Genomic DNA, 23,219 nt, shown 5'->3' with positions numbered 1-23,219 from the left:
TTTCTTATAAGCATGCTACTGTAATATACAGTCCTTTTCTGGATGAAGGGGGTCTTTGTGCTTCAGCTAACCTGACCAACCAAAGTGAACCAGATCTGCTCTTAACTTCCCTGATTACAGCTGTATAAACTCCGTACACACTCACTCATGCACACACACACACACACACACGTTCACTCCTTCCTCCTTCCTATACTGACACACACACACACAGAAACTTTTCCTCCCCTTCCACTGCTTTTTCCATCTGTAGAGAAAATGGATCTGGCCTTCAAATAAGGGCATTTGTTAAACATTGTTGCGGAAAAGTAATTATCCAACAATCTGACATACACTGAAATGGGGGAAACTTCCATTAATGCTACCCCACAATTCCCATGGGCAGCCACTCTGACCTCCTTGCCTGCCTTCACTTACGTTTCCTGACCACCCTGTGCTACAAACTGCGCAAACTGCACAATTTGCAAATTGCTTCAAGATTCAATTGGATGCATTATGGTACATGCCGTTTCATTTTCAAAAGATTTCTGTGAATAGTTCCCACCAACATCTGAGAGGGGATAATTTATTAGCTCAAAATAAATTAAAATCTCAAGCATGATGAAGTCTTTAAACATTGCCTTAAGTGTTATTGCTATCATTCTCCTGAAAAGATTACACACACATGGACACACTCACACAAACCAATTCAGGCAGTGTGTCCTTGGAGTTAGACATCCTACCTTTTCTTTATGATGTTAAGCATGACCATCTAAATCAGGGCTGTCAAACTTCCAGCCTGTGGGCTGAATGCGTCATGCACTACCCACGCCCAGTTTAGCGAAGGGAAAAAAAAGTCCCGATATGTCACATGATGCCGCCATGATGGCGTGAGTTTGACACCCCTGATCTGAAAGCCTCTTTTGGGTCCCTGGATATCGACACCACCTCCTGGGAAACCTTGGCACAAGATCAATTGGCATGGCGCATGCTGATCCACCAAGGCTGCCAGACATCTGAGGACAGCAGGACAACCATAGCACAAGAGAAGCAAGCACTCTGCAAAGCTAGAGCTGCAAGTTCTACAACAATAGTGACCACACATGTCTACCCAACATGTGGCAGAACATTCCGTGCCCATATAGGCCTTACCAGGCACCTGCGGACACATCATGGGCAGCCCACAACCTGTTAGATGCCAAGGTCTTCTTCGAACACGATGGATGAACATCACAAATACAAAATTATGTCCACAAGATGCTAAAGTACTACATATCTAATAATTTACCAATTGCCTTCTTTAGCTTACAGATCACTATTAAGGCTCTATTTAGATTGCAGATAAAGCATTTGCTGGGTTTAAACAAAATAACTAAGCTATCAACTGTTTTGACAAAGAGAATATTTGAAACTCAGGGTTGAAATGAGGGGTCCTCTCTGAGCTTGGCTGTTTTCTTGCAGATATTTCATTCAGTAGTTTAGATAATGATAGCTCTGTAAGAAAACAACCAAGCTTAGAGAGCACCAAGGACCCCTCATATCAATTGTTTTTTAAACCCTGGTTTGTCAAACCAGCCATATTGACCTGATTCATATGTAAGCAATAGTAGTCGAGTTCATACATCATCCTAAATCAGAAGACAGCACAATGTGTTATGGCTAATTCATTGGGTATAAGGAACGGAGCTGCTTTGTGCTATTTTCACTACTTTTCCTCTTTGATATGCATAGAAAAGGCCAGTAAGAACTGTTAAGGACAGCCTAGGACAGCATCTTTGCCATGAAAATACTGAGAAACTATAAAAGTAACATTCATGGTTCAGGAACTTGAAAATACTGGATCGTACATGAAAAACATCAGCTGATTTAAACAAAGGAGGAATGCTATCATATGTTTAGTTGAAGCCTAAAGCAATGTGCATACCATTTTGAATAGTCTTACTGCAGAAGGCAGCTTTGCTGGAATGCAGATTTTCCCCATTAATGGGCAGAAAAGGGCAGTTTCAACTGGGAGACTTTGCTTCCAGGCATACAATACCTACTCACCTGTATACTATATCTGCTCACCAACCCTGGTTGGGCCTCCATGTGCAGTTCTGGGGCATTATGTGTCATTTTTCTAAAACAGACCAAACAAATCTATCAGATTATATTTTCCCTCCCTCTTTCTCCTTGCTTCCTTCCCCAAAATGTGTTTTATACTGAGAATGGTAAGCTGCGATCCTGAATTGTTATTCTTAGTTTTCCACAACCGCCTGGTTAAGAATCAGTAAATATCTAGGCCTTCTTATTTCTTGTCAATGTCTCTGAGAAAGGAGTTCTGGGCATGGAGAGAATGTTGGACACCATAACTCAGCCTTGGGGTATTCAAACACACCCAGATATGCCTTAAGGGCTCTTCCCTAAGCATGATCAGAAACAAAAGAAAAACTAGATATATGCTTTCTGAAAGATATAAACTAGATGGACTAGAAAGAAACAGGGAGTTTCATTTTGCAGCATTTTGATATGACTGACAGAGTAGCAATAACCCATTCTTTGAAGAAGCCACACTCATAAATCACGCCAGGCTTCCACTCAGCATTGCTCTTGACAAAAAAGAACACGGGCATTATTGGGAAGATAATTATTGAAGTGCCATGGTTATATTCTATGGTCAATGATCTTTTTAAATGTCTTTTTAAAAAGTTTTAATGTTTGTCATGGGGGAAATTTCCATTACGTTAAGAATGAGCAGTTTTGCATTTGGGTTCCTTTATCTGATCATGTCAGGATTCTCATCTCCTGGAACTAGGAGACAAGATACTCCAAGAATCCCATCCTATGGAAATAATCTATAGATTATCCTTCCGGAAAAATGTAGTAATTTGTCATTCTTTCTGAAGTGGCATTCCCTGCCTTGTCACAGCATTTCCACATCTGCAGATTCAATGCCACTGGCAAAGGAGGAATGTAAAAGTGGTTCACAATTGTAAACCCAAGTTATGACAGGTGTTAAATAGGGTGAATATGAAATGGTGTCTTCATTGGGAAGACTCACTTATTTTATGCTGGTGGTTCTATAGCAGAGCCATTTCCAATAAAAGAACATTTAATCTTTCAGTAAACTCTATGGTGAAATCTTTTGTTCTGGCCCAAGTCGCGATAAAGACTTTTATCGTGATCTGGGTAAAGATTGCGATAAAAGTCTTTAGGCACCAGTAAAGTTTCTTATTGTATCACTAAACCACCACAGAGGACTCTCCAGGGCTGTTGGTAAACCTCCACTCCACTTTTCCCCACAAAACAACCACCCACAGTCAATTTAATCCAGTCCCACTAGCTGGATCTACTAATCATCAGAATCAAGCCCAAAACAGGAAGAAAGTCTAAGTCCACAAACCAGGTGCAGAATTTGCCAAACAAAGTCCATTAATTCACAATCTGGTGTCAGAGTCCACAAGCAAGGTATGCAAATCCAAAGGCTGAAACATGAGTCAAATTCCACAAGTCAAGATTTTCAAAAACCAAGGGAGAGAATGCTGAAACAAATGATTGTTCCCGACAAACACACATTTCCCCGACCTCTGGTTAAATCACCCTGAGCCAGGTATTCCCTGTGAGGAGGGGTGTGAGCAGCCTTGCAGACCTCCTTCTGTTCCACTCTCTGCACTCGTGGCTCTGGTGGGGGAGGCAGTTATTCCTCATTAGAGAGGTTCTGTTGACTCTCATTGCCATGCCTATCTACAGCTGACCCTTCCCTGCATTCATGAAGACAGACTGCTCCCTGTCTGGTCGACCACTTTCCCCAATGCTGGAGGAGCCTGGGACAGTATCACCTGTCCCCAATGCTGGAGGACAGCCTGGGACAGCATCATCAAGTCTAGTGGTATAAGGTATTTTGTTGAAAACAACAAAATACCTTATACCACCAGACTTGAAATCTTGGGTTTAGAAAACTTAGAACTCCACCGACTCCGACAAGACTTGTGTTTAAGACATAGAATCATCTATTGCAATGTCCTTCCTGTTGAAGACTACTTCAGCTTCAATCACAAAAATACAAGAGCAAACAATAGATTTAAACTTAATGTTAACCGCTTCAATCTTGATTGCAGAAAATATGACTTCTGTAACAGAGTTATTAACACTTGGAACACACTACCTGACTCTGTGGTCTCTTCTCAAAATCCCAAAAGCTTTAACCAAAAACTGTCTACTATTGACCTCAACCCATTCCTAAGAGGACTATAAGGGGCGTGCATAAGAGCACAAAAGTGCCTATCGTTCCTGTCCTATTATTTCCTTTCATTATATCAAATTAATATAGTTATTGCATACTTTTGCTCATATGTATACTTATATGATATGTAGTTATTTTATGTTGATGCTTGTGTATACTGTTATGACAAAATAAAAAATAAAAATAAAATTTTCAACCCCTGAAATCTCTGGATGTTCCAGGGGAGACGTGACATCCACGTCGGATGGTTCCAGTTCCAATTCTTCTTTCTCCTATGAACTGGGACTAAGACACTTTTATTGTTACCAGAACTGCTGGGTTATGGGAAAGAGTATAATATTGAGATGCTAAAAGATAAGTGGAATGTTAACCTTAAAAATGGATCTTGAAAGAAGTTTTCAGATGGTGATGAATGAGTAATAAATGTTAAATACGAGGTGGTTCTTCCGATGTATGGGACATCATCCTCATTTTAATATCTTGCTAGTGACACAGTTGGGTGGATTATTTTTAAAGTGGTTGAATATTTATGCTCTAATATGGAAATGACATTTTAACCATTATTTCCAACATTTAATGGCTTCCAAGTGGAGTCTCCCAGCTGCTGGCGCTGCTTCTAGAATGCTACACCACATACACCAACAATGGAATGAGAGCCCAGATGGTGTAAAACTCAGATCTGGAACGGTACCCATACTCACAATCCTAACACAACCACCTTCCCTACAATGAATCAAGTACGCAATCTCACAAATAGGTGATATGACAACTTTGACCAATTATGAAGCAGGAGAAATGCTGAAAGATGAAAGCAGAATCCCTTCTCTGGTTATTTGAGTTGATATCCCAAATGCTTGGTGGGAAGGAAGGGGCGCACCAGTCAGGCAAGCATGCAAAGAAGTAGTTTTATTTTCATTTTCCTTTGTTTTAAATTGGAGATGGGCAAACTTTCTTTTTACCAAAGCACACATACATTCTTAAGAAATATGTGTGGCATATAAAGAGGGCAAGCTCTGATCACAGGGTCATGGCCATTTTCTGGATTTTTTAAAAAATTCCCTTGTGGAAGCTGGGAGGAGTAGGGAGCAGTGGTGGGATTTAAGTAATTTAACAACCAGTTCTCTGTCCTAATGATTTCTTCCAATAACCAGTTTGCTAAAATGCTCAGAAAGTTAACACACTGTAAGCTGCCCTGAGTCTTCGGAGAAGGGTGGGATATAAATGCAAATAAAACAACAACAACAACAAAAACAACCGGTTCTCCTGAGGTGGTGAGAACTGGCTGAATCCCACCACTGGTAGGGAACAATTGATTATACTATCCAGAATTCCTGCTGCCTGTTGTGGATTTCCTTTTGTTTTTGAATGAAGAAAGTAAGATGAAAATACCCTCGATTTGTTAAAATTACAAATGCTTACAGGCTAAAACACTGTTCATATTCCGACTTGATTTGGAGCCTTCTGTGAATAGCTGGGCTAACCACTCCAGAAGCAGTGAAGCACTTGCATTGCACAGTTCAGCCAATAGCTGCTGCCTTTTCTCCCGGGACACCAACAGAGGTGGTATTCACCAGGTTCTGACCAATTTTGGAGAACTGGTAGCAGAAATTTTGAGTAGTTTGGAGAACTGGTAAATACCACCTCTGACTGACCCTGCCCCTGTCTATTTTCTGCCTCCCGAGTCCCAGTTGATCGGGAGAAATGGGGATTTTGCAGTAGCCTTCCTCTGGAGTGGAAGGGAATGGAGATTTTACAGTATCTTTCCCCTGCCATGCCCACCAAGCCATGCCCACCAAGCCACATCCACAGAACCGATAGTACATTTTTTTGAATCCCACCACTGGACACCAATACAGTTTAGCAAATTACTACAGCTACAAAGAGGGCAGAGAAGAGCAACAAAGATGATTAGATCACAGTACCACAGATAGCCGGATGTGAGTCCTTCTTTGTGAAGTGGGACCTGGGGATGAAGGTGGGTTTGCTGATCACATACCTGGCTCCTTGCTGCATGACAGACACCCTGCCCGAGCTGCTGGATGTGATCGCCAGGATGGCGGTTGAAACCCCCAGACTTATGGTTATGGGGGACTTCAACCTGCCGTCGGTGGGGGCAGCATTCGCGTCGGCTCGGGAGTTCATGGCTTCCATGATGGCCTTCGACCTGACCCAGTTAGTGAATGGTCCCACTCACATCGGGGGAAACACTCTGGACTTGATTTTTGTCTCTGGACAGTGGTTGAATGGTCTAGAGTTAGGGGATTTAGTTACTAAACCCCTGTCATGGTCAGACCATTCGCTCCTTCAACTCGACTTTCAGACCACCAACCCTCATCACAGGGAGACGGAGCCGGCTCGCTGGTTCTGTCCCAGGCGCCTGATGGACCCAGAGAGGTTCCTAATGGAGCTTGGGCCATTCCCTGAGGATTCAGCCCACGGCTCGACTGGAGATCTAGTTGCCACCTGGGATAGGGCGGCGGCTGGGGCTCTAGATCGCGTCATGCCTTTGCGACCTCTGACCCGGTGCCGATCTCGACTAGCTCCTTGGTATTCTAAGGAGCTGAGAGAGATGAAGCGCCGGAGAAGACGCCTAGAGAATAATTGGAGGCCAGCCGTTCTGAATCTGACTGGACACTAGTAAGGTCTCAAATTCAGACCTACCTAGTGGTGACGAGAGTGGCAAAATGGGAGTATTTTGCCGCTCTCATTGCATCGGCAGATAACCGCCCAGCCGCCCTGTTTGGGGTGACTCTCTCGCTCCTTCATCAGGGACTCTCATTGGGTAGGGTCGGGCGGGATGGAGGAGGCAGGTCTTGGGGTGGCTAGTTGGGAGGAGTTTGATACTGTGGCTCCTGAGGACATGGACAGAATACTGGGGAGGCTGAATGCGACCACATGTTTATTGGACCCGTGTCCCTTCTGGCTGGTACTGGCCACCCGGGAGGTTACACGAGGCTGGCTCCAGGGAATTTTCAACGCTTCTCTGGTGGAGGGTGTCTTCCCTACCACCTTGAAAGAGGCGGTGGTGAGGCCCCTCCTCAAGAAGCCCTCCCTGGATCCAGCTGTTTTAGCAAATTATCATCCTGTCTCCAACCTTCGTTTTGTGGTGAAGGTTGTTGAGAGTGTGGTGGCACGACAGTTCCCACAGTACCTGGATGAAACTGTCTATCTGGACCCGTTCCAGTCTGGCTTCTGGCCTGGTTACAGCACGGAAACGGCCTTGGTCACGTTGGTAGATGATCTCTGGAGGGCTCAGGACAGAGGTTGCTCCTCTGTCCTAGTCCTATTAGATCTCTCAGAGGCTTTTGATAGCATCGACCATGGTATCTTGCTGCGGCGGCTCAGGGGGCTTGGAGTGGGGGGCACCGTTTATTGGTGGTTCTCCTCCTACTTCTCTGACCGGTCGCAGACAGTGCTGGCAGGAGGGCAGAGATCGGCTCCGAGGCGTCTCTTGTGTGGGGTGCCACAAGGGTCGGTTCTCTCGCCTCTTCTGTTCAACATCTACATGAAGCCGCTGGGTGAGATCATCCATGGTTTTGGGGTGAGATGTCATCTGTATGTTGACGACACTCAGCTGTACATTTTCACCCCAAACCATCCCAATGAGGCCATCGAAGTGATGTCCCGATGTCTCAAGGCCATACGGGTCTGGATGGGGAGAAACAGGCTCCAGCTCAACCCCTCCAAGACCGAGTGGCTGTGGATGCCGGCAGCCCGGTACAGCCAGCTGATTCCATTGCTGACTGTTGGGGGTGAGTCGTTGGCCCCCACGGAGAGAGTCCGCAATCTAGGCATCCTCCTGGATGCACAGCTATCGTTAGAAGAACATATGATAGCTGTCGCCAGGGGAGCTTTTTATCAGGTTCGCCTGATATGCCAGTTGCATCCCTTTCTAGACCGGGACTCCCTCTGCACAGTCACTCATGCCCTCGTCACATCCCGCCTGGACTACTGCAATGCTCTCTACATGGGGCTCCCCTTGAAGGGCACCTGGAAGCTCCAACTGGTCCAGAATGCGGCTGCGCAGGTGATAGAGGGAGCACCTCGTGGCTCCCATGTGACACCTCTCCTGCGCGGTCTGCACTGGCTCCCAGTGGTCTTTCGGGTGCAATTCAAGGTGCTGGTTACCACCTTTAAAGCGCTCCATGGCATAGGACCGGGTTACTTACGGGACCGCCTACTGCCACCAGTAGCCTCCCATCGACCTGTGTGATCCCACAGGGAGGGCCTCCTCCGGGTGCCGTCAGTCAAACAATGTTGGCTGGTGACCCCCAGGGGGATGGCCTTTTCTGTGGGGGCTTCTGCCCTCTGGAATGAGCTGCCTCCGGGGCTTCATCAACTCCCCGACCTACGGACCTTTCGCCGTGAGCTGAAGACGCTTTTGTTCCATCACGCAGGGCTAGCTTAAATGCAGTTTTTAAATGGGGTTTATTCTTATTTTAGTTTTTTTTTAAGGCCATAAACTGAATCATTTTTTTATATTGTTCTTAACTTGTATTATATGTATTTTATATGTATTTTATTGGCTGTGAACTGCCCTGAGTCCTTTGGGCGAAGGACGGTATACAAATCGAATAAATAAATAAATAAATAAATAAATAAATAAATAAATAAATAAATAAATAAATAAATAAATAAATAAATAAATAAGAAGAGTGGAGACTAAACCATACAATGACAATTGTGGGAATTGGGAATGACTAGTCTAACAAAGTAAGAGACTGGGGTGAAATGATAGCAGTCTTCCAATATTTGAGGGGCTCACACAGTGAGGAGAGGTCAATCTATTCTCCAAAGCGCCTCAAGGCAAGATAAGAAGTAATGGATGGAAGTTTAACAAAGAGAGATTCAATCTGGAATTAAGGAGACATTTCCTGTCAGTAAAAACAATTAAATCAGTGGAATGGCTTGCCTCCAGAAGATGTGGGTGCTCTATAAATGGAGGTAATTAAGGAGAAATTGGACAGCCATTTTTCTGGATGGTATAGAGACTCCTGCTTGAGCAGAGGGTTGGACTAGAAGATCTACAAAATCCCTTCCAAGTCCCTTCTGAATACCTTGCCATAGATTCCAAAGGCGAACATAAGTCAAGGTTGGTCTCAGAACACAATGCGCAGCTTTCAGCCGATCACGGTATGTGGTATGTGCTGAAGCCCTGAGCTGAAATTTTATGAAGGGGAAGCATAAGATGAAGCAACAGCATTAGCAGCATCTGCCTAATTGGCTCATATTCATTTTTTTTAAAAAAGCAGATATTCTTAAGATATGAGATGCCAGAAAGGAAGAACTAGGAAAGGGGAAGACGAACTTCCTTCTGCTGTTGCCAGTGGGAATATTTCATTTTGTTTTGCTCAGTACTTAAGGTTAATAATGAAGTACCAATTCATTTCTGGCAATTTACAGGAAAAGCAAGTTATATAATTGTTTCATGTAATAGCTGTGGACTGGAAAGAATTGGCCTCAAACCGTCTGAAAGGGAGAAGCTTCCTTATTTTAATTGCAGGGTGATATTTTCCTTAAAAAAAAGGGGCAAGAAAGGAAAGATTTAATTATCTGTATTAACTACCTATATTAGTTCACTAGTGTTCTCAGGTCAGTTTTAAAATTTAATGACATCATTTTACAAATGTTATTCTGGGGAAAATCTGAATTGTATATACAACGCTGTTGCATAGAAGTTCACTGAACCATCATTTTGCAATCATAGACTATGATATATAGGGAACCGAATAATACCAGGGATAAAAGCCAGAAGTCTCTCTTAAATTAACAGGATTTAGACAAGCCTAATTTTTGGGGAATCTGGGCAGTAACATCACAAAACTCATCCCCCTACCCAAAGGACTGCATTAGAGCCTACAACTTGTTGCAACTGTATGCATTAAAATACTGTTGTATATGAAATATTTAGGCAGGCCTTCTCTTTGAATTGTTAAGTGAACAAAAGTTGACACAGCCTAACAAAGTTAACCATGATAGCTTTAAAGAGCATACTTATTATTCATGTGCAATTGTAAATAGTGTTAAAATAAGAAAATTACAAATGTGGCAGCGACAGAAGTTTATGCGTTGCTCGAGTAATTTTTTTAGGGCCTCCTTTGACAAAAAGGATAGCTTCCAATCTTGTCTTGTAGTAGTTCTGCCCTGTAGCCATTAGCCATCTGTATGCAGGTATTTAGTAACACCTGCTCAGAATGGCTTTGCAGAGTGAGATGAGCAGCATATAAATTTCATAAACAAACAACTAAGTAGCAACATTAATTTGCTTATAGCAGTAAAATCACTTGAGCTGACCCAGTCCAATGTGCATTCATCAACCTTATTCATATTTACATACTTATGATCTTATGTATGCCTGTATGAGGGACCATCCTGTAGTCCTGCCAGCTGTTGCTGAACTGGAAATCCGAGCAAAACCAACCAAATTCATATCAAATGATCTAAGTACCAAAGCCCACTGCAACTACATCACAAAAAAGGCTTTAAGAGTTGTAAACTTAATCTTGCGTAGCTTCTTTTCCAGAAACACTACACTACTAACCAGAGCATATAAAACATTTGCTAGACCAATTCTTGAATACAGTTCGCCTGTCTGGAACTCATACCTCATTTTGGACATTAATAAAATTGAGCGTGTCCAGAAATATTTTAGAAGAAGAGTTCTCCACTCCTCTGATTACAGCAAAATACCTTATGCCACCAGACTTGAAATACTGGGTTTAGAAAATTTAGAACTCCGCCGCCTTCGACATGACCTGAGTTTAACTCATAGAATCATCTGTTACAATGTCCTTCCTGTTGAAGACTACTACAGCTTCAATCGCAACAATACACGAGCACACAATAGATTTAAGCTTAATGTGAACCGCTCAATCTTAATTGCAAAAATATGACTTCAGTAACAGAGTTGTTAATGCCTGGAATGCACTACCAGACTCTGTGGTCTCTTCCCAAAATCCCCAAAGCTTTAACCAAAAACTATCTACTATTGACCTCACCCCATTCCTAAGAGGTCTGTAAGGGGCGTGCATAAGAGCACCAGCGTGCCTACCGTTCCTGTCCTAATGTTCCCTTTGATTCTATCCAATTTTGTAGTTATTACATACTTATGCTTATATATATGCTTATATATCGTATAGTTATTTCATGCTTATGCTTGTAAATAGTGTTAAAATAAGAAAACTACAAATGTGGCAGCGACAGAAGTTTATGCGTTGCTCGAGTAATTTTTTTAGGGCCTCCTTTGACAAAAAGGATAGCTTCCAATCTTGTCTTGTAGTAGTTCTGCCCTGTAGCCATTAGCCATCTGTATGCAGGTATTTAGTAACACCTGCTCAGAATGGCTTTGCAGAGTGAGATGAGCAGCATATAAATTTCATAAACAAACAACTAAGTAGCAACATTAATTTGCTTATAGCAGTAAAATCACTTGAGCTGACCCAGTCCAATGTGCATTCATCAACCTTATTCATATTTACATACTTATGATCTTATGTATGCCTGTATGAGGGACCATCCTGTAGTCCTTCCAGCTGTTGCTGAACTGGAAATCCGAGCAAAACCAACCAAATTCATATCAAATGATCTAAGTACCAAAGCCCACTGCAACTACATCACAAAAAAGGCTTTAAGAGTTGTAAACTTAATCTTGCGTAGCTTCTTTTCCAGAAACACTACACTACTAACCAGAGCATATAAAACATTTGCTAGACCAATTCTTGAATACAGTTCGCCTGTCTGGAACTCATACCTCATTTTGGACATTAATAAAATTGAGCGTGTCCAGAAATATTTTAGAAGAAGAGTTCTCCACTCCTCTGATTACAGCAAAATACCTTATGCCACCAGACTTGAAATACTGGGTTTAGAAAATTTAGAACTCCGCCGCCTTCGACATGACCTGAGTTTAACTCATAGAATCATCTGTTACAATGTCCTTCCTGTTGAAGACTACTACAGCTTCAATCGCAACAATACACGAGCACACAATAGATTTAAGCTTAATGTGAACCGCTCCAATCTTAATTGCAAAAAATATGACTTCAGTAACAGAGTTGTTAATGCCTGGAATGCACTACCAGACTCTGTGGTCTCTTCCCAAAATCCCCAAAGCTTTAACCAAAAACTATCTACTATTGACCTCACCCCATTCCTAAGAGGTCTGTAAGGGGCGTGCATAAGAGCACCAGCGTGCCTACCATTCCTGTCCTAATGTTCCCTTTGATTCTATCCAATTTTGTAGTTATTACATACTTATGCTTATATATATGCTTATATATCGTATAGTTATTTCATGCTTATGCTTATATATACTGTTGTGACAAATAAATAAAGTAAAATAAATAAAATAAAACTTGGTTGATGAAATGGGGTTCTGGCAGTTGTGATTTAGCAACATCTGGAAGTCCAGGGGCTCCCATTCTCTGCCATATAAAAATGCCTACTTTCCAACCATAACACCTCCATCTTTATATCATTTATTTCACCAATCTCGTTTCCTCATCAAATTGCTACTTATGTGAAATAATATTCTCCTGGGTTGATGAGTTAGTGGAATATATACTTAGATATCTCCTTTATTCCAAGAAGAAAACACATGGTGTGGAATAATTGATTACTTTGCAACTACAGTGATGTAAGAATTAAAATGGTTGAATAAATGTCCAGTTTTCATCCAGAAAACTGTCATAGTTTGTTTTCCCCCTAGATTTTTGTTTGGTTTTGAAATCAAATAGATGTTTTGTTGATAGCTAGGAAGAGAAATTAAAAGCCTGCCTCACTGATACCTATCTGGTAAGAGTTTTGATTTTCTGTGTGTGTGTGTGTGTGTGGTTTTTTTGTGTGTCAGTTTGGAATAAAATCTTACTTTATAGTTGTTGCCAGAAATGGATTGCTTAATGTAAAATTGAAGCTTCAGTGCAAATATTGTAAAGTATAAATGCAGAAAAAGCAAAGGCAAAGATAAATGGGAGATTATATTGCACAGAATTTGTATGCATGTGTGATCTATCAATCGATCATCTTTCAATCTACAGTATCTCTCTCTCTCTCTCTCTCTCTCTCTCTCTCTCTCTCTCTCTCTCTCATCCTCTCTATCTCAGAATAGGAAGCCCTTTTGATATGAATTTCCACTAAAAATGCTGGAGGATTCAAGAGTTTTTGTAATCCAATAGAGTCAGTTTGATTTAAGGACAGGTGAATCTATAAATTCAGTTTGCCTAATTTCTCTGCTAGCATAAATGTTTTTTAAAGTTTAGAATTACATTTGTTTGTATATTTGAAGCAACTTACTTCAAATCTAGATTTTTATTGGAAAATTTACCTAATATACACTGTTCTGCAGAGTTTTTTCAAAATATAATGTATTTTCTGCATTTTTTCCCATAAATTTGTGCAAGGTTCGGTATAATCTTTGTCTTTTAAGTGATGTTTTGACCATTTCAAAGAAATGAATTATAAAGGGCAACAAAGCATTGGTTCCTCTCCTTCCAAGATGGCGCCGACGAAGGCTGCCTCAGTGAAATGCTCTCTAATTGTTTCTTTATTTCTAATTGTTCTCTGTGACTCACTACGGATTTCCTACTCACAAGACCATCTGCTAAAAATTAAGGAACATTTCTTTAAGGAGCAGCTTTCTTTAATCTCACCCCCGCCTGTCTTTACAAACACGGAGGAGATTCTAACACAGGAGGAGGCAATTCCCACGGAGCCATGGATTACTAAAAAAACCAAATGACGGAAACGAAGGAAGAGAGGTAAGCGATCTGGGATCTTAATCAAGCTAAGAACTCGCATTAAAACTCCTCTGCCTTCAATTTTCCTAACAAATATATGCTCACTTGCAAATAAGATGGATGAAATACTCCTCTTAAACAAATACTATTCTGATTTTCACAATTCAGCAGTCATATGCTTCTCTGAAACCTGGTTAAATGAATCAATTGAAAATAGCAGCCTGAACATTCCAGGGTTTCAGATTGAACGATCAGACAGGATTCCAGAAACATCTGGTAAAAAGAAAGGAGGAGGCTTATGCCTATATATTAATAGAAACTGGTGTCAAGATTTTAATATAATTTACAAATTCTGTGACAACAATTTAGAGACTCTAATTATCAACTGCAAACCTTACTATTCGCCTCGTGAATTTTCCTCATTTCTTCTAATTGCTGTTTATGTCCCACCACAAGCCTGTGTAAACAAGGCATTACGAACTCTAGCTGACCAAATCATGGAGGCTGAAGCCAAACACCCTGATTCACTGGCCATTGTTTTGGGAGATCTAAACAAGGCAAACTTAAGGAAAGAGCTACCAAAATACTTTCAGCATGTCAATTGTCCCACCAGAGGCAAGAATACTCTAGACCATTGCTACACAACACTAAAAGATGCCTATCGGTCTTTACCACGTGCAGCTGTAGGACACTCTGATCATTGCATGATTCACCTTGTACCTGCTTACAGGCAAAGACTTAAAGCCACAAAACCAATAATTAAATCAGTGAAGACCTGGACGGAGGAATCAGAATTAAAGCTACAGGCATGTTTTGACTGCACTGATTTGAATATTTTAAAGATACCTCTGCAGACCTGGATGAACTCACAGATACTGTAACATCATATGTCAGCTTCTGTGAAGACCTATGTGTACCTACAAGGAACTTGCGAATACACAGTAACAACAAACCTTGGTTTACACCTAAACTTAAGCAGCTACGACATTCCAAAGAGGAAGCCTACAGAAAAGGTGATAAAATGCTGTACAATCAGGCCAGAAATGCACTAACAAGGAGATCAGAGCAGCAAAAGAAGCTACTCTGAAAAGCTAAAGAATCAGTTTTCAGCAAATGAACCAGCAAACATGTGGAAAACTCTTAAAAATATCACCGGCTATGGCAAACCTCCTTCCCAGGCTGAAGGTAATCAACAACTGGCAGATAACCTGAATGAGTTTTACTGCAGGTTTGAAAGGAAACTACAGCCACCTATCTCCACAACCCCCATCTCAGACACACCAACAACAGCCAAGCCTCCTACAACTGACCCCATTTCATTGGGTTCACAACCCCTATTGATCACAGAAAAGGAAGTGCAGGACCTATTTCACAGACAAAAGCCAGGAAAAGCTCCAGGCCCAGACAAGATAACTCCTTCTTGCTTAAAAGTCTGTGCTGACCAATTGGCACCCATCTTCACCCATATTTTCAATAAATCACTAGAGATGTGTTATGTTCCTTCTTGCTTCAAACGCTCTACCATCATCACAGTGCCGAAGAAGCCCACCATTAAGGAACTGAATGACTACAGACCAGTTGCTTTAACATCTGTAGTCATGAAAACCTTTGAAAGGCTAGTGCTTTCCTACCTGAAAACCATCACGGATCCGCTGTTAGATCCCTTGCAATTTGCATACCGAGCAAATAGATCAACAGATGATGCTGTTAATATGGCTCTGCACTACATCCTACAACATCTTGAGTCTCCAAAGACCTATGCAAGGGTCCTTTTTGTAGACTTTAGTTCAGCATTCAATACCATCATTCCAGACATTCTTCTAACTAAGCTAAACCAGCTACAGGTACAGACTTGTAAGTGGATCACAAGCTTCCTAACAAACAGGAAGCAGCAGGTGAAGCTAAGCAAGATCACATCAAATACCTGTACAATTAGCACAGGGGCCCCCCAAGGCTGTGTGCTCTCCCCACTTCTCTTCTCTCTGTATACCAATGACTGCATCTCCAATGATCCATCTGTTAAGCTACTGAAGTTCGCAGATGACACAACAGTGATTGGTCTCATTCGAGACAATGACGAATCCGCATATAGACGAGAGGTCGAACGACTAGCCTTGTGGTGCAACCAAAACAATCTGGAACTGAACACACTCAAAACCGTAGAAATGGTGGTAGACTTTAGGAGAAACCCTTCCATACTTCCACCTCTCACAATACTTGACAACACAGGAACAACAAACCTTGGTTTACACCTAAACTTAAGCAGCTACGACATTCCAAAGAGGAAGCCTACAGAAAAGGTGATAAAATGCTGTACAATCAGGCCAGAAATGCACTAACAAGGAGATCAGAGCAGCAAAAGAAGCTACTCTGAAAAGCTAAAGAATCAGTTTTCAGCAAATGAACCAGCAAACATGTGGAAAACTCTTAAAAATATCACCGCTATGGCAAACCTCCTTCCCAGGCTGAAGGTAATCAACAACTGGCAGATGACCTGAATGAGTTTTACTGCAGGTTTGAAAGGAAACTACAGCCACCTATCTCCACAACCCCATCTCAGACACACCAACAACAGCCAAGCCTCCTACAACTGACCCCATTTCATTGGGTTCACAACCCCTAGTGATCACAGAAAAGGAAGTGCAGGACCTATTTCACAGACAAAAGCCAGGAAAAGCTCCAGGCCCAGACAAGATAACTCCTTCTTGCTTAAAAGTCTGTGCTGACCAATTGGCCCCATCTTCACCCATATTTTCAATAAATCACTAGAGATGTGTTATGTTCCTTCTTGCTTCAAACGCTCTACCATCATCCCAGTGCTCAAGAAGCCCACCATCAAGGAGCTGAATGACTACAGACCAGTTGCTTTAACATATGTAGTCATGAAAACCTTTGAAAGGCTAGTGCTTTCCTACCTGCAAACCATCACAGATCCGCTGTTAGACCCTTGCAATTTGCATACCAAGCAAATAGATCAACAGATGATGCTGTTAATATGGCTCTGCACTACATCCTACAACATCTTGAGTCTCCAAAGACCTATGCAAGGGTCCTTTTTGTAGACTTTAGTTCAGCATTCAATACCATCATTCCAGACATTCTTCTAACTAAGCTAAACCAGCTACAGGTACAGACTTGTAAGTGGATCACAAGCTTCCTAACAAACAGGAAGCAGCAGGTGAAGCTAAGCAAGATCACATCAAATACCTGTACAATTAGCACAGGGGCCCCCCAAGGCTGTGTGCTCTCCCCACTTCTCTCTGTATACCAATGACTGCATCTCCAATGATCCATTTGTTAAGCTACTGAAGTTCGCAGATGACACAACAGTGATTGGTCTCATTCGAGACAATGACGAATCCGCATATAGACGAGAGGTTGAACGACTAGCCTTGTGGTGCAACCAAAACAATCTGGATCTGAACACACTCAAAACCGTAGAAATGGTGGTAGACTTTAGGAGAAACCCTTCCATACTTCCACCTCTCACAATACTTGACAACACAGTATCAACAGTAGAAACCTTCAAATTTCTGGGTTCTATCATATCGCAAGATCTCAAATGGACAGCTAACATCAAAAACATCATTAAAAAAGGACAACAAAGAATGTTCTTTCTGCGACAACTCAGTAAGCTCAAACTGGCCAAGGAGTTGCTGATCCAATTCTACAGAGGAATTATTGAGTCTGTCATTTGCACCTCTATAACTGTCTGGTTTGGTTCTGCAACCCAACAAGAAAAACACAGACTTCAGAGGATAATTAGAACTGCAGAAAAAATAATTGCTACCAACCTGCCTTCCATTGAGGACCTGTATACTGCACGAATCAAGAAGAGGGCCGTGAAAATATTTGCAGATCCCTCGCATCCTGGACATAAACTGTTTCAACTCCTACCCTCAAAACGACGCTATAGAGCACTGCACACCAGAACAACTAGACACAAGAACAGTTTTTTCCTGAAGGCCATCACTCTGCTAAACAAATAATTCCCTCAACACTGTCAGACTATTTACTGAATCTGCACTACTATTAATCGTTTCATAGTTCCCATCACCAATCTCTTTCCGCTTATGACTGTATGACTATAACTTGTTGCTGGCAATCCTTATGATTTATATTGATATATTGACCATCAATTGCGTTGTAAATGTTGTACCTTGATGAATATATCTTTTCTTTTATGTACACCGAGAGCATATGCACCAAGACAAATTCCTTGTGTGTCCAATCACACTTGGCCAATAAAATTCTACTCTATTCTATTCATGAACAGCTTTGAAAAATACAAATTTAGGTAAATTCAACTTGGAATACAAACTGAAAGATGTATTTAGATGTAACAGGAAACTTGATTGAAGCAACTCAAATAACCTACTTATGGATTTCAACCAGGGGTAAAATCCAGCAGGTTCTGGAGAACTGGTAGTGGAAATTTTGAGTAGTTCAGAGAATGGCAAATGCCAACTCTGGCTGGTCCCAAGAGGGGATGGAATGGAGATTTTGCAGTATCCTTCCCCCTGGAGTGGGATGGGAATGGAGATTTTGCAGTATCCTTCCCTTCAACACCCAAGCCACGCCCACCAAGCCAGACCACACCACACCACGCCCACCACACCACGCTCACAGAACCAGTAGTAAAAAAATTTGAATTTTACCACTGGTTTCAACTAAATACAGTCTGTCATTAGGTAAATAATAAGAAAGCCAGTTCACAGGTCTGAGCCAGCAGCTGCTTGCTAAACACCTTCTCACCTTGACTAAGGATTAGAATGATGCAAACACTGCTTTACAATTGCTACAATAAACAGGATTATTTCAGATCCTTGCAATTCAGTGGAAATTAGACTTAAAATAGTAATATTGGAATCAGGGTTAATCTGCCTTAGATCTCAAACAGATTGCTCCCTCTTTTCTGATAAGCAACACCTTTAAGTTTATTGATGTATCTGTTTCTGTACTGCCATAATCCCATAATTGATTCCTGGCAGTTAACATTGTAAACAGAACAGACATGGGGGCACTGTTATGTAATGGTACAGGTACTGAACTGGCATTGCAGAAGTGCCATTTCAAATCCACTGCCCACTCAGAAATCCATTGTCTGACGGTGGGCCAGTCCTTTTTCCTGAGGTTGAACCTGCTTCAGAAGATTGAGCCTGGCTAGGTGATGCAGTGGCTAAGATGCTGAGCTTGTCAATCAGAAAGGTTGCAGTTCGGTGGTTTGAATCCCAAATTTCTGCGTGAACAGAGGGTTGGACTAGATGACCTTCAAGGTCCCTTCCAACTCAGTTACTATTTAAGATTGATAGGGAGTAAAAAAGGAGGGTCTAACACCCTAAGGATGTTGTCCTTAAATAAACAAATAATCAAGCAACTGTTAAGCATTAACCCAGTGGTTCTCAACCTTTATAGTGCTGCGACCCCTTTAATACAATTCCCCACGATGTGGTGACCCCTTTAATACAATTCCCCATGATGTGGCGACCCCAACTGTAAAATTATTTTTGTTTTGAATTTATCGCACCTGAAGCCGTATTGGCTAGCGATCTGAACTGCTTGCGATTGCCTTGAGGACGGAGGCATTAAAGCAGAGACTCCTCCCCTATTAAGTTTATCGCACCTGAAGCCAGATTAGGCTAGCAATTGGGAGTAATTGCAGCTGGCTTGAGAGGGAGACATCAGAGCAAAGATTTCTCTCTTTTTTAATTCATCGCGCCTGAAACCGAATTCGGCTAGCGATTTGAAGAGCCTGCAGCTGGCTTGTGGAGTCAACCATTGGAGCGCGAGTCTTCGACTCGCAAGTATACTTCCCATATTTCCGATGGTCTTAGGGGACCCCTGGCAAATCGTCATTCGACCCCCAATGGGGTCCCGACCCACAGGTTGAGAACCGCTGCATTAACCTAACCAGCTATGTCACAGTACCAGCTCCTTCATTTATAAAAAACTGTCCAAAACATCTCTGACTTTCTCAGCCATTAGAAAATTATTAGGACTAGCAGTGAGTTGACAGATGACAGATGGAATTCCAGAGGATGTTAGCCTTTCTTGAAAAATCCTTGAAGTATTTTGATTAAACTAGACATTTCCAAATAACAATACTAGAGACAAAGAAACTAGAGGCTATTGCATTCCCAAGGTCACATTCTCAGTAGCCCAATGACCATTGCCTTGGTTGCCTTTAAAAGCTGGAAGTTATTCACAAGCCACGGCTATGTTTTGAGAAGAAAATGGCCAACTAATAATATGGGCTAGAAACTTTTCTATGATTATTTACAGTTGGAAAAGAACATGCAAATTAATGCAAATTTATCAGATCATAAATATCAGACAGGAAACAAATCAATATGTTGAAAGTATCTGCAGAAAAAACAAAAGAAGATTGAGTGGCTACATACTCAAAGTGGCTCCCATTTTTAAAATATATGTTGCAACATGTATAAAAAAGGGTGGGGCTTTGATCAGAGCCTTGATTGACATTTGGATTTTTTTGACCCTCCCCCATGAATGTCCCTGCAGATATTTTTAACCCATTGTTTCATTTCTATTTTGTTTTTCTGTTGTACCATTCATCCTTTTTTAGAATTGAAGTATTGATATTGGAAAACGGTCAAAGAAAACCTGAAAAAAATCAGCTGAAATAGTATTTTGTCCTTTGCTTTATCATCCATACTGCCCTTTGCTCTATGGGAAAAATCCCCTTCTGAACTTCTCACTTACTTCACCATCAACTTCTTCCCATCTCAAGTTTATTTAATGAGGCTCATTATTTTTTTCATTCCCTCACATACATCTTTACACACTTAGAGTACTATGTCCTTCCCAGATGTTTGAAAATGAGTCACTATGTAAAAAAGAAAAGAAAAGAAAAATAGCAACATCAGGAATGAACAACCTTAATAAAACACTATTTTAAAATGTGGAACATTTGAAGACACTTTGTATCTTGGGTGTGTAAAGTCAGGTTTAGCGCTAAATTTAATGTAAGACCTGCTGTCCCTTGATTACTGAAAAAGGCTTATAAATCAACTAATGGACACTTTGGAAAAACTGTTCTAATTTTGCTAAGTGCAAAGCTCAACATATAGTGCCTGTTAAACAACAATATTTAGACAACATAAGAAAATCCAATTCAGTTCTTTCACAGTATTGTCACAGCAGATAAGTAGAATATAATATTTCAACTGGCATAAACAGATATACATTTGATCTCTGTATAGAAATGCTTTGGAGATACTAAACAAAGACCAAAAATAGGTGCTTTGGGCTTTGCACTGTTTAGTTATGTAACAGATTGAAGGTCTAGGTTTTAGTCACTGGAAATGTGATAAACAACATTGTGCATTAATGCAGAAAACAGATTGAGCTCTTTAATGGGACATCAAATAAGACTTTATTAGCATCTATTAGGTTCAACCCAAAGCCCAGGAAATAGCATTAACGAGCATCATATATCAGTCTGTCTGTTATTAGATAACATTATCGCTTAAAACTAGCAAGTCATAGAATGCTTTATACCTTTTTTTTTACCTTTATCTTTAGAATGAGTGCCTGACATTCTATCTGACTACTCTGGCCTAACTATTAGTAATAGTGAACCAATTTATAAACCCATTAGTGACACTTTTTCCTGAAGATAAAAACAGTCAAAATTATCTGGCAGCAATTAATCTTAATGGCTGTATGCAGTAAACAGCAATGGGCTAATTCCAGCTCTGTCAGCCCCATCAAACAATCCCACATTAGGCAGCTTTTCACTGATCCATTAAGCATATTCAGAGCAACAACAAATTCAGTGCTGAAGGCATATGCACTAAACATTACAACAGTGATCTTCTGAAACCATCATTATCTCTTAAATAGTACTTCCCCCATGTATTATCATTATGCTGTACATTAGAAATACTTTGATTAAACTCCCTTAATTCATAACAGACAGCTGCAGACCATTTATGCAGTTAATCTCAACACAACAGCGATTGAGAAAATATAACAAATGAAGGCTGTAAACTGGAAGTCATTATGACGGGAAGATACTGGTTTTTCTAGCCCTCTCGGTGCAAAGAGCATGCAAAGATTATGCTTGAGGTCTGTAATAGTGGAGTGGAACCACTAATGACCTTCTCATTTCCCTGCAACATTAGCCATACAAACTGCAGCTACATACATATATACACCCGCACCCGCACGGTCTTCACATGCGAGCTGTGTTTAAGGATTTTCCCATAACACTAATCCCATGATTTAAGAACAAAAGAAAAGCAACACTGCCCAGGCAAAAGTCATGTGGAGAGATACGATAGAAAGCCACCATTCTTCAACTGAGTTCAGTTAACACATCAGCTAAGACAGGGATGTCCAAACTTGGCCCCTTGAAGAGTGGTGGACTTCAACTCCCAGAATTCCCCAGCAAGCAACTTGCTCATGTTTATAGCTCATGCTGGCTGGGGAATTCTGGGAGTTGAAGTCCACCATTCTTCAAAGGGCCAAGTTTGGACAGCCCTGAGCTAAGACGTTGCTTCAGGAAACTGATCTGCATGAAGGCCCTGCTTTTTATCACCAGAAAGTAGGAAAGGGGTGTCAGACCGGCTGACAATTATGATACAGAACAGTGGCAGGTTCCCAGCTCTTCAGCTTTTCTTTTCAGGAATAAAATTTAGAAAATCACCCACAAAAATGTCCAATGGATTTCAAAGATAAGCACAAGAACTTCATTGGGAGAGAATAGAAATAGCACTTATGCTTATATATCACTTCACAGTGCTTTACAGCCAGCTCTAAGCGGTTTACAATCTAGGAAGAATGGAAGGCCGAGTCAACCTTGAGCTGGTCAGGATTGAATTCTTGGCAGTGAGCAGAGTCAGCCAGCAATACTACATTCTAACCACTGTGCCACTACAGCTCATATATTCCTGTGGCATTCAGAGGCATACGTCTTCCTTGGATCAGTTTTGACATCAAAAGGATGTTAAGATACCAATGGTCTAATCTGAACAAGATAAAAACAATGTTGCAATCTTCCAAAGACCATTGTGAGCCACTCAGAGTTGGTTAGAAGAAGGTGACTGTATAAATATTTTAAATAAATAAATATTAATATCTATGTGATATGAAGATACTTTATATTCTGGTGTCACCAAGATTAATGCATTTATAGGGTCCTTGGAACTCTCTGAGCTTGGCTGCTTTCTTGCAGATGTTTCATTACCCAACTAGGTAACATCATCAGTGCTAGAAGGGAACGGGGTTTGTTCTTTATGTACAAGTATCTTGTCCTGTTA

The sequence above is a fragment of the Ahaetulla prasina genome, chromosome 5 (assembly GCF_028640845.1).
Source record: "Ahaetulla prasina isolate Xishuangbanna chromosome 5, ASM2864084v1, whole genome shotgun sequence".
In the NCBI taxonomy this organism is placed as follows: domain Eukaryota; kingdom Metazoa; phylum Chordata; class Lepidosauria; order Squamata; family Colubridae; genus Ahaetulla; species Ahaetulla prasina.
The sequence above is the reverse complement of the archived record's forward strand: the minus strand, read 5'-3'. Positions refer to the sequence as shown.